The sequence below is a fragment of the Musa acuminata genome, chromosome BXJ1-1, assembly GCF_036884655.1.
Source record: "Musa acuminata AAA Group cultivar baxijiao chromosome BXJ1-1, Cavendish_Baxijiao_AAA, whole genome shotgun sequence".
NCBI lineage: Eukaryota > Viridiplantae > Streptophyta > Magnoliopsida > Zingiberales > Musaceae > Musa > Musa acuminata.
Window position 1 is genome coordinate 18631175 of NC_088327.1, and position 15493 is coordinate 18646667.

Consider the following 15493-nt stretch of genomic DNA (forward strand, 5'->3'; position numbering starts at 1 on the left):
AGTTAAAAAAAAAGAGGACATGTGTCACTAGCTAACCTAAGTATGGTGCCACCAATGTTTGTTCTATGGATGACACATAAGCCCCTTTCATGCATGCTTGCCACCTTACAATCCTTGTGTTAGTTAAACCTAAGTAATTAGATGAGAGATTAAAGAAAACCTTAACAGAGGAGAGATACTTGCTGCAACCAGTGTGGGTTTGAGAAGAGAAGAGAAGAGAAGAGGAATTGAAGTAGTAGAAGAAGAAGCTTTGCTTTGCTTGAGTTTTGCATCAATTCCCAACATTTGGGAATCAAAATTTTTTAAGATAAGTGTTCTAACCCCATCCTACAGTAATCCTAATATATGTTTTCAATTTAGTTCTACATAATTTGAAAGATTTCAGTTTAGCACTAGACATTTCTTTCATTTTGATACAAAGCCATGAATTTATAATTTTTTGGTAATCTAACCTCTATGTATTGTTTCGAACCTAACTTTTAGCACCAAACTCTGATTTAGACAAATATAATCTATTTGAAAGTAGACTCAAAGATCTTTATTTTGATATCTAGATTGAATGATTTGGAGTTTAAATGCCTACTCATACTTTTGTTTTAATTAACCATATAGATTCTAAAAAATAGGGACTGTAATTTTTGATCTTTTATTACTAAACTGTTTATAACTTTTTGCTAGGAACTTAGATTCATGCAAAATATAATTTATTGGAAACTAGACTCAAAAATCTTTATATACTTACCTGATTTGAAAATTTTGGAATACAAATGTGAACTGAAGCATCTGTTTTCATTAACCCTGTGGATTCAGTAAAACAAAGCTAATGTTTTCGGACCTTTCACTACAAAATTATTTGTAACTCCTTATTGTAAACTCTAATTTATGCAAAATTTAATTTACCTAAAATATATTGACACATCTTTCGAATGAAAATATTTTGTATAAATTAGAGCATAATTATTTATCCAAATAATTCATAAAATATACCTCTCAAATTCTGCCAGAATCGAGCTTTGATCGATTTCGCCGATTCTTGTTTCTTCTCTTTGGAAATTGATTTTAGCAAAAACCCTTACTTTAGTTGAGCTTTACATTATTATTTTAAGTTTCTGTATGCTTTTGTCCTTTAATTATTTGCATACCTGATTTTATTATTTAAAGTTCATGTTTGTATCGCAATGTTTCGTATAGGCACATACATTCCGTTATTCCGTATATATTTTCGATATGTCCCAATTTTATTATTTACTCTATCCTTTTATACTCTCGTGTTTGTGGAATAAATGTGAACCTTTGCCAGAAATGGTAAAGGGAGTTATGCTTAGAGCCTGCAATGTTCTGTCGGTCCCGTATGACTTCACTCAAATATGGGTGGATGGAGCTCTTAGACGTGAGAGACTTATGTTTGGTAGTTATTCAAAAATGGATAGATCATATTATGTTATGATCCCACTTCACCATCTATATATTTTACATGATATCCAAAGCTTTGGTTATTTGTTTCTATGTGCGCTTTGGATAAGAATGAAATGAATGCGACATCATATGTGTCATTTGAGCTTTTGTTTCATATTTATTTATTGATATGTTTCAAAATATTTATACATCTTTGATATACTTTGAAATATTCTATATATCATGGATATACTCCTTATGCCAATGATATGCTCCAATTAGGCTTTACTATCTTGTTATGAACGAAATATGCTTCAAACAAAATAACATTATAATTCTGCATTTGGCAAGTGGCTATCTTTAAACTCTTGTATCTTTATATGCTCATTCTGTTACTATATAATTTTTTTCAGGATAGCTTATTACTCACTAAAATGTTTAAATTGTGCTGAGGCAATGGAAGGCTAGAAGATTTTTGGGATAAATCTTTCATAGTTGAAAGTTGGTTGATCTATTAGTACACTTTGTATGTAATGAAATATTAATGACAAATTTGGATTGATGTATCTTGTAAATATTTGAAAAGTACCTCTCATGTCGGGATTTTAGGAATGTTAAGTTTAAATTGTGTAATGATATTAAATATGTGATATATGTTGGTTTTGTGATTGTATAGATTCCCACACTTATGAATTTATGATGTGGTTATGGTTTAGTTGAGTTGGTTTTGAATTTTGTGAATCATTAAGTAATATGATGTATGATTAAAAACTACATAGGTTTTATGAATTGTGGATTATAAAAGTGAATTTTAGATTCCCACACTTATGAATTTATGATGTGGTTATGGTTTAGTTGAGTTGGTTTTGGATTTTGTGAATCATTAAGTAATATGATGTATGATTAAAAACTACATAGGTTTTATGAATTGTGGATTATAAAAGTGAATTTTGACTTGAATGTTTTCTTAGTGACCTCAAATGTGTGTTTGGATCCTGGATTATTTGTTGAATTATAATATTATCAATTTTGAGAATTAAATTCAGGGGGCGTGACAACTTAGATCCTCAAGATGGTAGCGAGTCCATGGACAGAAACTAGTTGAGAGCTGGAAGAAGCCTTGCGACATGAAGAAGCAGTCATCAATGCCTACCAACAAGCATCGATGAGGGCATCGACAGTTTAAGTGGGGGAGAATTATTGAATCTCATATTTTGATGATAAAATAAATTGATGAAGTTATAATATAATCAACGTTTGAGCGATGCGGGATTAACTTCGATCATGGAAAGACAAATCGATTGAAGTAAGAGAATCAAACGTTGGGCCAGAGTAGAACATGTCGGAAGATTGGACGTTGGGCCGGAGGACTGGTCGACGTGACAGAAGAACTTCGTGCCTGTTAGGATCAAGAGCACTAAGAGGAGGAGGATGAGGGGGGGGGGTGGGGTGGTGGGGGTGGTGAATTAGTGCAGCGAAAAACTTTCGACGATTAAAATTGCATTCATACGATGAAATTATTTCCGACGTAAAACCGTTTTCAGAAACTTAACTTGAAAGCGAGTTCGTAAAGGAGTGCAGCAAAAGTAATAAGGAAGTAAGTACATATGGAGGTTTGCAGTAAGGTAAGCAGTAAGAAGAAATACAAACCAGAGAGCACCATAATTTTAGAGTGGTTCGGTCAATCTTGACCTACATCCACTTTTGGCTTCCTCCTCCGACGAGGTCACCGACTTCCACTAGTGGCCTTCCTTCAATAGGCAAAGGCCAACCACCCTTTTATAGTTTCACTCCTTTTGACGGGCTTAGGAGACAACCCTTACCAACTTTTCTCTCCTCTCTTGAAATATCAAAACTTGGAAGAAAAGAGGGAGGAGAACTTCTAGCCTTTACAACACTTTTGAGATCTAAAAATCACAGAGTAAGATTGGATTTTCGGTGCCTTTTGGTTTCCCTTTCATGCGAGAAAGGGTGGGGTATATATAGGCCCCAAACTGGTTTAAATTTGGAGCTAAAAAATATCACCTCCTGGATTTCGGGGGTCCTAGCGGTACTACCTCCTAACTGGGGCGGTACAACCGCCTGGCAGCTCGAAGACTGAGCCTCTAGGCAGTGCCACCACCTGACAGGGGCAGTTGCACCGCCCAGTCTCGCTCGGAGACTGAACCTAGGCGGTGCCACTACCTGACTGGGGCGGTTGCACCGCCCAGCTTTCCTAGGAGACCATCTCCTGGGTGGTGCCACCGCCTAACAGGAATTCTGGTCCGAATGGGTTGATCCATTCGGCCCAATTTGGGTTTGTCAAGGGCCCAATTGCCCCCAGATTAAGTTAATGGGATAACCTCCCATTCCTAACTTAATCTACATGCTAACTATGATATTTTTTAAGACATTTACTACAACTTGCTCCGGTGCGTCAATAGCTTCTTCCGGCGAGCTTCCGGTGAACATCCGACGAACCTTCGGCGATGCTCCGGCGGACTTCCGGCAAACTCCTGGACTTGCGACGATCCACCTGGTGAGTTTCGATGAGCTTCTTTGGCAAGCTCCTGGACTTCTCGGATTTGTTCCCGTAGAGCCTCCGATGACCATCAGGACTTCCGTCGAACTCTCGAACCCCCAACGTGATCATGGTCTTGACTCCGGCGTAACTCTTACTATATGTCTTACTTCCATCGTAGTTAATCCTGCACATGTAAAACAAAACTTCGATCGAGACAATTAATCCTAAGCAATTAACCAAGTTGTCCGGCATATCATTGGTCCCTCGACGCTTCGTCCGATTTTTCGGCGCATCGTCCTCTCCTACGGCCTATTGCCCAATCGGCCAGTTGATTCCGCAACTCCGATATCCTTGGCATAATACCCGCTCTTCTTGGCCCGATGCCCAAATACACGGCCCGAAGCCTTCTGTCGATACGTCGACCGATCCACCAGCCCGACATCCAATCTTCTGACATGTTCCTCCGGCACAACATAATTTTTTCTGCTTTAATTGTCTCATCTTGATCGAAGCATCCTATGTTACTCAAAACGCAGATTAAAACATAAACACATATCAAGTGATTTCATCATCAAAATACAAGATTCAACAGTGCCATGAGTTCAGGCATCGAGCTAAGAGGATCAGACATTATGCCAAGAAGATCGGATATTGTGGGAGGTCAACATGCTAATAGATTGGGCAATATGCCGAAGGTTCGGATGAAGCGTCGAATGAACCAATGACATGCCAAACAACATAGAATTCTAGTCTTATAATCGTTTATGTCTTGATCATTGTAGGTTACATCGTAATTGAATTAGTTTTGGGTGTAATCATGCTACCTCAATTAGGGACCCATTGGGCCTGATCTAGGATTGAGTTAGGCCCATTAGGAGGCCCATTCAATGACCCAGAGTTAGGTCTAATAGTAGACCACCTATGAGCTGGAACGTATGAAGTGTACATTTTTCGGAAGACCCGGCGTTGGTAACGCTAGTATCAAGCAGTGGTACCGCCCAGACTAGCTGTGGTATCACTGAGACTAGAGGTAGTATCGCTAGTACATGGTCTCCCATGTGTCAGGCGATAGTACGACCCAAACTGGGTGGTAGTACCGCTAGTTGTCAATGCTGTAAGCGGTGGTACCACCCAGCACAGGTGGTGGCACCGTTAGTACCCCGGAAACTCTGGATAAAACTTTTTTTAGCTCCATTTTTAAAGTCATTTAGGGCTTATAAATATCTTACTCATTCTTGTTTGAGTAAGCAAGAAAAGTGAATGAAAAGGCTAGTGATTCTAACTTGTAAAATCTTATAAAATGCATAGTGTCCCCCTCATCCTCTTTAAAGTTTTGAGCTTATTCTAAGAGAGGTGTGAAACTTGTAAATGTTCTCTCATAAACTTGTGAAAAGGAAAAAGAGTTGTAAATAGGGTAGTTAGTCTTCGCTCATTAAAAGAAGATCGTTAGTGAACACCGGTGGCCTAGACGGAAAAGGAATCAGGAGTGGATGTAGGTTGCGACGATCGAACTACTATAAAATTGGTTTGTATTTACTATCTATTCTTCATTGATATTGTTTTTTGATTTAACTGCTTAATACACTTACTCTAAGTCAAATAGACTTTTGATATTTGTTTTTATTAAATGAAAGTTTTTAAATCGTCGTAATTTTTTATGAAAATACTAATTCACCCCTCTCTCTTAGTATCGATATGGTCCTAAAAAGAATGTCACATATAGTTATCGTGCAGCCGCAACACTTTAATTAATGAATCGTTCATCATGTTTATTTGCTTATACATATGTTTAGGAATGTGTTTTACCTTATTTTTATGTGTTTTTGCTTGAAAACTATGAACAAGAATAGTTTATAGGGCTGTAAAGCGACCACTAACTAAAATAGGTAAAATTATCCCAGAATGGCCCAAATTTCAAGTGTTAGGGCCTGCTTTATATAGATTTTGGGATGGAGCAAAATATTAGCCATCTTAACACTCTAGAATCACCTGGGTGGCACATGACTAGATGAGGGTTTGGGTAGTATTGGGTATTAATTGGATTCACATGTTTGCATGTTAAAATTATGAGAACTTGCCAATGCGTCTAATACTTAGTGAGTAGTCATTTGCGGACTTATGACTATTCGTTTGCTTTCTAAAGTTTTTTATTTTCTCCTTTCTCTCTTGCATGCATTGCGTTTACTGAATTACTTATAAAGCTGTCCTCTTTGCAAGACGTCAGGACTTATTCACTATTTACTTTTAAACTAATCAATTGCTCTTTTATAGGTTCTTCGAGACCTGAGTATTGGGAGAAAACTTGTTAAAGCGGAATATTCTTTTCCCTCTTTGTGTATCAAAATGGGTTCCTCATCAAAATACCAACTTGATATCCAAATAAAAGTATCAACTAGCACAGCATAAACAATAGAGCAAAAAATCAATCACATAGTGAGACCAAATCTTTTAACGTGGAAAACCCAATGTGGGAAAAACCATAGGACCGTAGTCCACCTCAAAATTCAACTATCAATAGTAATGATAATAGGTTTACAATAGGTCTTCTCTAGAATAACTAAAGGATCACAATAACATCAAGATCATAGATCTTGGCTTAAGAATAGCATATCTTCATCGCATTGGGTGGATCTCCTCATAAGAGAATTTTAGGCCTCACAAAGTGGGTATAGCAGGAAAGTACCTCAGAGAGGGTAAAATATAGATCAACACCGTTAGGATTGTAGAGCTTACTACAAGGATTTTCTACATAAAATTTGGACCAAAACTGATAACGTTTGGCCACCGATCGTCAAGCAAAAATCTCAAAAACCTTACTTTCTCTCTCTATTTCTCTTTCCTCTTTTCTCTACACATGGTCGCACACGTTCATTACCCACACACGCTGCACCGAACCCTTTCTCTTAGTTTTCTATCTTCAATTAGTGATTTGGGCTCAATAGACCCAATTATTCAAGCCCACATATGGGCTGGACTCAACAATTCTCCCCCTCCAGCTCATATGGTGGGCTATACCAAGCCCGCTCTTTGCCTACATACTTCAAGCTTATTTTTAGGTAAAGACTTTATCAACATATCTGAATCATTCTCATTGGTATGTACTTTTTTCAATTGTAATTCTTTCAACTCAAGCACATCACGAATCCAGTGATATCTCACATCAATATGCTTGGATCTAGAATGGTATGTTGAATTCTTGGAGAGGTGAATGGTGCTCTAACTATCACAATAAACAATATATCCTTCCTATTTCAAGCCCAATTCCTGTAGAAACTTTTTCATCCATAAAGCTTCCTTGCAGGCTTCAGTAATTGCTATGTATTCTGCTTCTATGGTTGATATAGCAACACACTTCTGTAACTTAGACTGCCAAGAGACTGTTCCTCCTGAAATGTCATCAAGAATCCCGAAGTGGACTTCTTGGAATCAGTATCACCTGCCATGTTTGCATCTGTGTAACCTTCTAACACAGGTTCATCACTGCCAAAACATAAACATACAAGTACCTCTTAGATATCTTAATATCCATTTCACTGCTGCCCAATGTTCCTTTCCAAGATTTGAGAGAAATCGGCTGACAACTCCAACTGCATGAGCTATATCTAGCCTAGTACAAACCATAGCATACATCAAACTGCTTATTGCAGATGAGTAAGGCACTCTGGATATTTCTTCTTTTTCTTTCTCACTTGTAGGACATTGTTTCGAACTAAGCTTGAAATGACCTACAAGTAGAGAACAAACTGCTTTGGCTTTACTCATGTTGAATCTTTCAAGAACCTTTTCAATATAAATCTCCTAAGATAGCCAAATCTTTCTTTTCTTCCTATCACGAAGAATCTTCATGCCAAGTATTTGTTTCACCGATCCCAAGTCTTTGATGGCAAAAGACTTACTTAGCTCTCTTTTAAGCTTTCCAATTTTTCCAATATCATGGCCAACAATCAGCATATCATCAACATATAGCAGTAAAATAATAAAATCATTATCTGAAAATTTTTTCATAAACACACAATGATCAGATGTGGTTCTATCATACCCTTGGCTCATCATAAAGGAATCAAACTTCTTATACCACTGTCTAGGTGCCTATTTGAGTCCATATAAGCTTTTCCTAAGCTTACACACCATATTTTCTTTTCCCTTTACTTTGAAACCTTCTGGTTGCTCCATATAAATTTCTTCTTCTAAGTCACCATGAAGAAATGTTGTTTTTACATCAAGTTGCTCAACTTCTAAATTCAAGCGGGCAACTAAACCAAGAACAACTCGGATAGAAGACATTTTCACAACTGGAGAAAATATTTCTTCAAAGTCATTACCTTTCTTCTGACCGAATCCTTTCATAACTAGTCGTGCCTTGTATCTTTGTTATGAGCTATTGTTTTCAGTCTTCAATTTATAAACCCACTTATTCTTGAGAGTTTTCTTCTCTTTAGGCAATTTTACCAAGTCATAGGTGTGGTTCTCAAGCAAGAATCTCATCTCTTCTTGCATGACTTTAACCCACTCATTTTTATTCTCATGTAGAATAGCTTCTTGGTAAGTTTCTGGCTCTGCCCCGTCAGTAAGCATAATATACTCATGTGGAGGATATCTAGTAGATGGTTGTTGCTCTCTAGTGGATCTTCTCAATGAAATCTCAATTGGTGGTGGAGGTGCTTGTTCAGTTGGTTTAGCATCATCAACTGTAGGTGTATCATCACTGGTATTCTCACCACAATCTTCTTGTTCATCTTCCCCATGATCATCATGAACTACAGGTGAAGGAACTGGACCCAAACTCTAAGGAATATAAACAGAGGTTTCTGGCTTCTTAATATTATCACCATCATCAAACAATTGGTCTTCAAGAAACACAATATCTCTACTTCTAATAATCTTCTTATTCACTGGATCCCATAATCTGTACCCAAACTCTTCATGACCATATCCTAAGAAGATACATGCTTTTGCTTTACTATCAAGCTTGGACCTCTCATCTTTGGTAATATGAACAAATGCTTTACACCCAAAGACTCTTAAGTGATTATAAGATATATCTTTTCCTCTCCATACTCTCTCTGGAACATCACCTTTCAGAGGAACTGATGGAGAAAGATTTATCAGATCAACTGTAGTTCTCATAGCCTCCCCCCAAAATGACTTTGGTAACTTTGCATGGGAAAGCATACACCTAATCCTTTCTTCAATGGTTCTGTTCATCCTTTCTGCCACACCATTTTGTTGAGGAGTTTTAGGAACTGTTTTCTCAAGTCTGATACCATGGAACCTGCAATAATTCTCAAAAGGACCCTTGTACTCGCCACCATTATCTGATCGAATACACTTTAGTTTTTTATCAATTTCTCTTTCAACACTGACATGAAACTCCTTGAAAACATCGAGTACCTAGTCTTTAGATTTCAAAGCAAAAGCCCACACTTTTCTAGAATGGTCATCAATAAAAGTAATAAAATAAAGAGCACCTCAAAGAGTTCTAGTTTGCATAGTATAAACATTAGTATGAACTAGATCAATAATATCTGATCTTCTAGATGATGGATATGTATGAAATACAACTCTATGTGTTTTTCCAACTAAGCAATGATCACAAGATTTAAGAGATGTACCTTGCAACACTGGTAAGAACTGCTTTCTAGCAAGAGTTTGAAGTCCCTTCTCGCTGATATGTCCAAGCCTCTAATGCCAAAGATCTATACTTTCACCTTTTTGAATTGCATTAATCTCTCCTTTGTGTAGCTTAGCTTCCATGACATAAAAAGAGTTAAGTTTCTTTCCTCTTGCCACAATCAGAGAACCTTTAGTGAGTTTCCATTTGCTTTCACCAAAATAGTGTGCAAAACCCTCATCATTAACTCTATCTATAGATATCAAGTTAAGACGAATATCTGGAACATGCCTTACATCTTTGAGTATCAATTTGCTCCCAATACTGGTCTCCAAGCAAATATCTCTAATACCCACAATCTTAGATGTACCACTGTTTCCCATTCTGACATTACCAAAATCACCAGCAATGTAAGATCTAAAGAAATCACCATGAGAAGTGACATGAAATGAAGCACCAAAGTTAATTACCCAATTACTGTCCTGAGCTACAAAACTAACACAACCTTGATCATAGACAATAGTGATATTACCTTCAACAGTAACTGTATTGGTCTCTTTCTCATTTTTCTTCATTTCATTATGTTCTCGCTTCCAAAACCTACACTCTTTCTTCATGTGACTTGGCCTATTACAATGAAAACATTTGATATCTCTTCTAGACTTGGATCTTCTTCTATATCCATGTGGTTTCTGCTATAACTTCTTCCACGTCTTTCTTGTTTTTCAGTAACAAATGCACCAAAAGAAGATTCACCATATTCTTTCCTTCTGGCATCTTCATTTAGCAAACTGTCTTTAACCATATCTATAGTTAGAGTCCCCTCTGGCATGGAGTTACAAATTGTCACTACATACGTTTCCCAATTTTTTGATAAAGAGTTGAGAAGTAATAATCCTTGCATCTCATCATTTATATTCATTTTCATAGCAACCAACTTGTTTGCAAGACTCTGAAATAGGCTTATGTGCTCAACAATATTACCACCATCTTTATTCTTCAAATTTACAAGTCTTCTGAGGAGAGAAATTCTATTTCCTACTGTCTTCTTCGCAAAGAGGTTTTCTAATCTTTGTCAAACAACATCAGCTCTAGTTTCATCTGAAATATGCTCATGCAAGTTTATATCCATCCATCTTCTAATATATGCAATGGTTTTTCTATGTTGAACTTCTCATTCGTCATCGTTCATAGTAGAAGATTTATCTTTAACCTTGATAGACTTATACAAATTTTTACAATAAAGCAAATCTTCCATCAGACGCCTTCAAGTGGAATAATTTGATAAGTTCAATTTAATCATACCATCTGACTGTTCCATTTCAATCATATAAGAAAACTAGCACCAAACAACTTGGCTCTGATACCACTTGTTGGGAAAAAACTTGTTAAAGTGGAATATTCTTTTCCCTCTTTGTATATCAAAATGGGTTCCTCATCAAAATATCAACTTGATATCCAAATAAAAATATCAACTAGCACATCATAAACAATAGAACAAAAAATTAATCACACAGTGAGACCAAATCTTTTAACGTGGAAAACCCAATGTGGGAAAAACCACGGGATCGTAGTCCACCTCAAACTTCCACTATCAATAGTAATGATAACAAGTTTACAATAGGTCTTCTCTAGAATAACTAGAGGATCACAATAACATCAAGATCATAGATCTTGGCTCAAGAATAGCATATCTTCATCACATTGGGTGGATCTCCTTATACGAGAATTTTAGGTCTCACAAAGTGGGTATAGAAAAAAAGTACCTCAGAGAGGATAAAATGTAGATAAACACCGTTAGGATTGTAGAGCTTGCTACAAGGATTCTCCACATAAAATTTGGACCAAAATTTTACGTGGAGAATCCTTAAAAACCTTACTTTCTCTCTCTATTTCTCTGCACGCCGCCGCATACGTTCATTACCCACACATGCTGCACCGAACCCTTCCTCTTGTTTTCTGCCTTTAATTAGTGATTTGGGCTCAATAGGCCCAATTGTCCAAGCCCACATATGGGCTGGACCTAACACTGAGTGAGGTTTCAACTAGGTTGACCCTTTGCTGACGAATAACACAAGTATGCCCCACGACTCAGGCAATTTCAGCTAAGTCCATGACATATCCCCGGCCCTATTCTGCTATCTTATCGCGGATCTTTCATTAACATCGTCATCAACTTTACTAACTGCAGAAGAGGAGCAAGTCGTTGTCATTGATCGTTGGCCCATCTATTGTCGATCTTCCACTGATGCCATCGTCGTCAGCTCTACTAGCTACTAAAGAGGAGAAAACGAATTTCATCAATCACTAGCCCTAGCTTGCTCATTTGCCATCTATTTTTGCTGACATCATCACCATAAGCTCTACCACTAGTGGAAGAGGAGTCGGAAAAGGAGGAGAAACACAAATAGGAGAAGAAGAAACGAAGAGGAGAAGGGAGAAGAGATGGAGGAGGAAGAAAGAGAAGAAATTAGGAAAAGAAGAGAAGGATATTTTGGTATATTTACAAAAAGATAGTTTAGATATATTAAAAATTATTAAAATAATATTATCGATAGTAAAATAAAGGTTATAAATAGTAATCTCTGAATGAAAATTACCGATTAGCTTATAATGATAGAGAATACGTGCATTAATCCTCTCAGAACTCAGTATTAAGTGAAGCCTCATTCATTGGATGCAGTTTTATTAATAAAAAGATTAAATGTATTTTTGTCATTGATTCAACATAGTGTTTAGTGCCATGCATAGCAATATCCCAAGTCTCCCAACTTAGGTTCTCAACTCTTGAACATGTGCAGCTTTTTCCTGATAGCATATGCTCAACTTGATAAGCAGATAAGATTTCCTCAAGGCAGTTAAGGAAATCTCTCAGCGGTTGAGAAAAATCCTCCATGCTGAATGTGTATAACCTCCCTACTGAGTGTGTATAAATGGCTGTCAAGAACTCACTATCAAAATGTATTAGGCAATTATATCTTATACATTTCATAGTTTCTTTTACAATTTCTATCTTTCTATCTTCTTCGCTTAATTTCTATCATGGTATCAGAGCAGTTTGCCTAGAGCAAGCCCTCTTCTCCGGAGTCCAACCATCCCTCTCGTGGCGACGCCTCCGCCCCTCAGCCGTAGCCATTCGCTGCAGCCTACTGCAGCACTTACGGCTGCTAATATCAGATCCTAAAGGAAACACAGTCACGGCCTTTGTTTCTACCGCCGGCTGCTGCTCCCTTGCCAACCGAAGTCTTCCGCTGAAAACTCCGCTGCTCTTCCGGCCACCAAACTCCAATACTGCATTACTGCAACTATCTCCAACCTTGCAGATTTCTCCAGCATCGCTGCAGAAATCGCTGCAAGCTGCAGAGATTTCTTCCACCTCGCTGCAACAATCTCTCCTGCACTCTGAATCGCTGCAGCCTACCAGTGCCTCTGGAAGAAGCAGCAGCCCTCTTCGGCATTGCATACAGCTACTCTTCTACATCTGACGTCTTCATCATCTACCTCCCGCCACAGCCATCGCTGCCTTTCTTGCTGCAGATTGCTCGCCCATCACTGCAGTTCATCACGCTGCAGCCTTCTCTGCAGTTCATCGCGCTGCAGCCTACTCTGCAGCGCATCGATCTGCTTTTCTCCTCCTCCCTTCCTCTTATATCTTTACATCTTCTATAAAGATCACTTGACCCACCACAAAATATCTGGGATGTCTTCATTTTCCTCTTCCGTTATTCCTGTCCCTATTTCTGCAGGGACTCTGAGCACTTCTCAAAGTCTTATCACCATCAATGCTGCAGCACTCATTCCCTTCAAATTATCCAAAGGCGGCAACTACGCATCTTGGCGGGCACAACTTTCTAATCTTTTATTTGGCTATGATCTCTTAGGTTACGTTGATGGCTCTCTCCAGTGTCCACCTGAAATGATCAACATCCCAGGCGAACCCAATCCAGTGCCAAATCCAGCCCACCAACTATGGTTACGTCAAGATCGCCTCATCCTCCAAGCTATTCAAGCTTCCGTTGCTGGATCCATTGCCCCGCTGATATCCTCATGTACGACTGTTGCAGAAGCATGGTGCAAATTACAAACAACTTTGGCAAATCGCTCGCGTACTCGCATGCTCGGACTTCTCTCCAATCTAATGAAAATGAAACAAGAGGGAAGTACTATTGCTGATTATCTACAAAATATCAAAGTTATCATCGATGATTTAGTTTTGATAGGTCATTCTCTCAGCGATGAAGAAGTCCTAATCTATACCCTCAATGGCTTAGGAGGCGAGTACAAAGAACTGACAGCAACACTTCGGGCACGTGACTCACCAATATCATTCGAAGAACTTTATGATAAGTTGATCGACTATGAGACGTACTTGAAGCGTGATGATAAGTTGCCCGGACCACCTATTACAGCTCAGGTCAATCAAAAATCCAAGAGGAAGAGCAACCAGTACAATAAGCACGTCAACAACGATTTGGCTAAGCTGCCTCCTAGCCTTATGGGGCCCAGACCAAACCCTCCTTACCCATATCAAGGTGGTAACTTTCATAATACTCAGCCGTCGCGTCCTGACTTCACAGGCCGCCAACGAGTTGTTTGCCAACTATGTGAGAAAGTTGGACACTCCGCGAAAGTCTGTCGGTCTCGTCCCAGACTCCCTACTCCATCACAGTGGCCTCAGGCGAATTTCATGGCTACTCCAACTCCCACTCAACCTAATTGGATTGTGGATTCGGGCGCCTCTCATCACATCACCTCTGATCTTCAAAACTTGTCCATCCACAACAACTATGACGGAAATGAAGATATCATCATCGGTGACGGTAAAAGAATTCCTATTACTCATTCTGGTTCCTCAACGCTTAGTTCACTTACCACAACCTTTACACTCGATGATGTTTTGTGTGCACCTAACATTAAAAGAAACCTCATTTCCGTTTCTCAATTCTATAAACAAAATAATACATCAATTGAATTCTTTCCTAACTTTTTTCTTGTCAAGGATTTGAGCATGGGGGCATCCTTGGTCCAGGGCCAGAACAAAGACAACATTTATGAGTGGCCATCCACTTCACAAATTACCCTTCCTACTGCTCACTCCTCAATCGCAGCTCCGGTTGATGTATGGCATCATCGTCTTGGTCATCCCTCCCCTTTTATTCAGCAAAAATTACTTTCTCGTTATTCTCTTCCTACCTTGAAAATCAATAGCACTATTAATCATTGTGATGCTTGTCTTTGCAATAAAAGTCATAAACTGCCTTTTGGGACAACCTCCATTTCTTGCTCTAAACCATTTGAAATCATTTATACCGACGTGTGGGGCCCTGCCCCAATTCCTTCTTTTGACAAGTTTCGTTTTTATGTCATTTTTGTAGATTATTTTACTAAGTACACATGGTTATATCCTCTCCATCATAAGTCTGATGTTTCTACTGTATTTACCAACTTTCGAAAGTTGGTCGAGAATTTTTTTCAATCTTCCATTAAAACAGTTTACTCTGATGGTGGAGGCGAATATCAAGCCCTCACATCCTGTCTCTCTGCTTATGGTATACAACACCTCAAGTCACCCCCACATACTCCCCAATTGGTTGGTTCTGCCGAACGTAAACATCGGCATATCGTTGAAACTGGTCTCTCCCTTCTACATCAAGCATCCATGCCACCATCTTTTTGGTCAGTAGCTTTTCAAACTGCAGTTTATCTCATTAATCGTATGCTCACTCCAGTCTTACAATACCAGTCACCATTTGAAAAATTATTCCACAAACTTCCAAACCTTCATAAACTCAGAGTTTTTGGCTGTTTATGTTATCCATGGCTCCGTCCCTATGCGTCACATAAGCTAACACCACGATCTAAGCCTTGCACTTTTATAGGCTACTCTCTTGAACATAATGCTTTTCGATGCTATGAACCCCAAACTAAAAAGGTCTTTATATCACGTCATGTTATCTTTGAGGAGTCTGTCTTTCCTTTTCAAA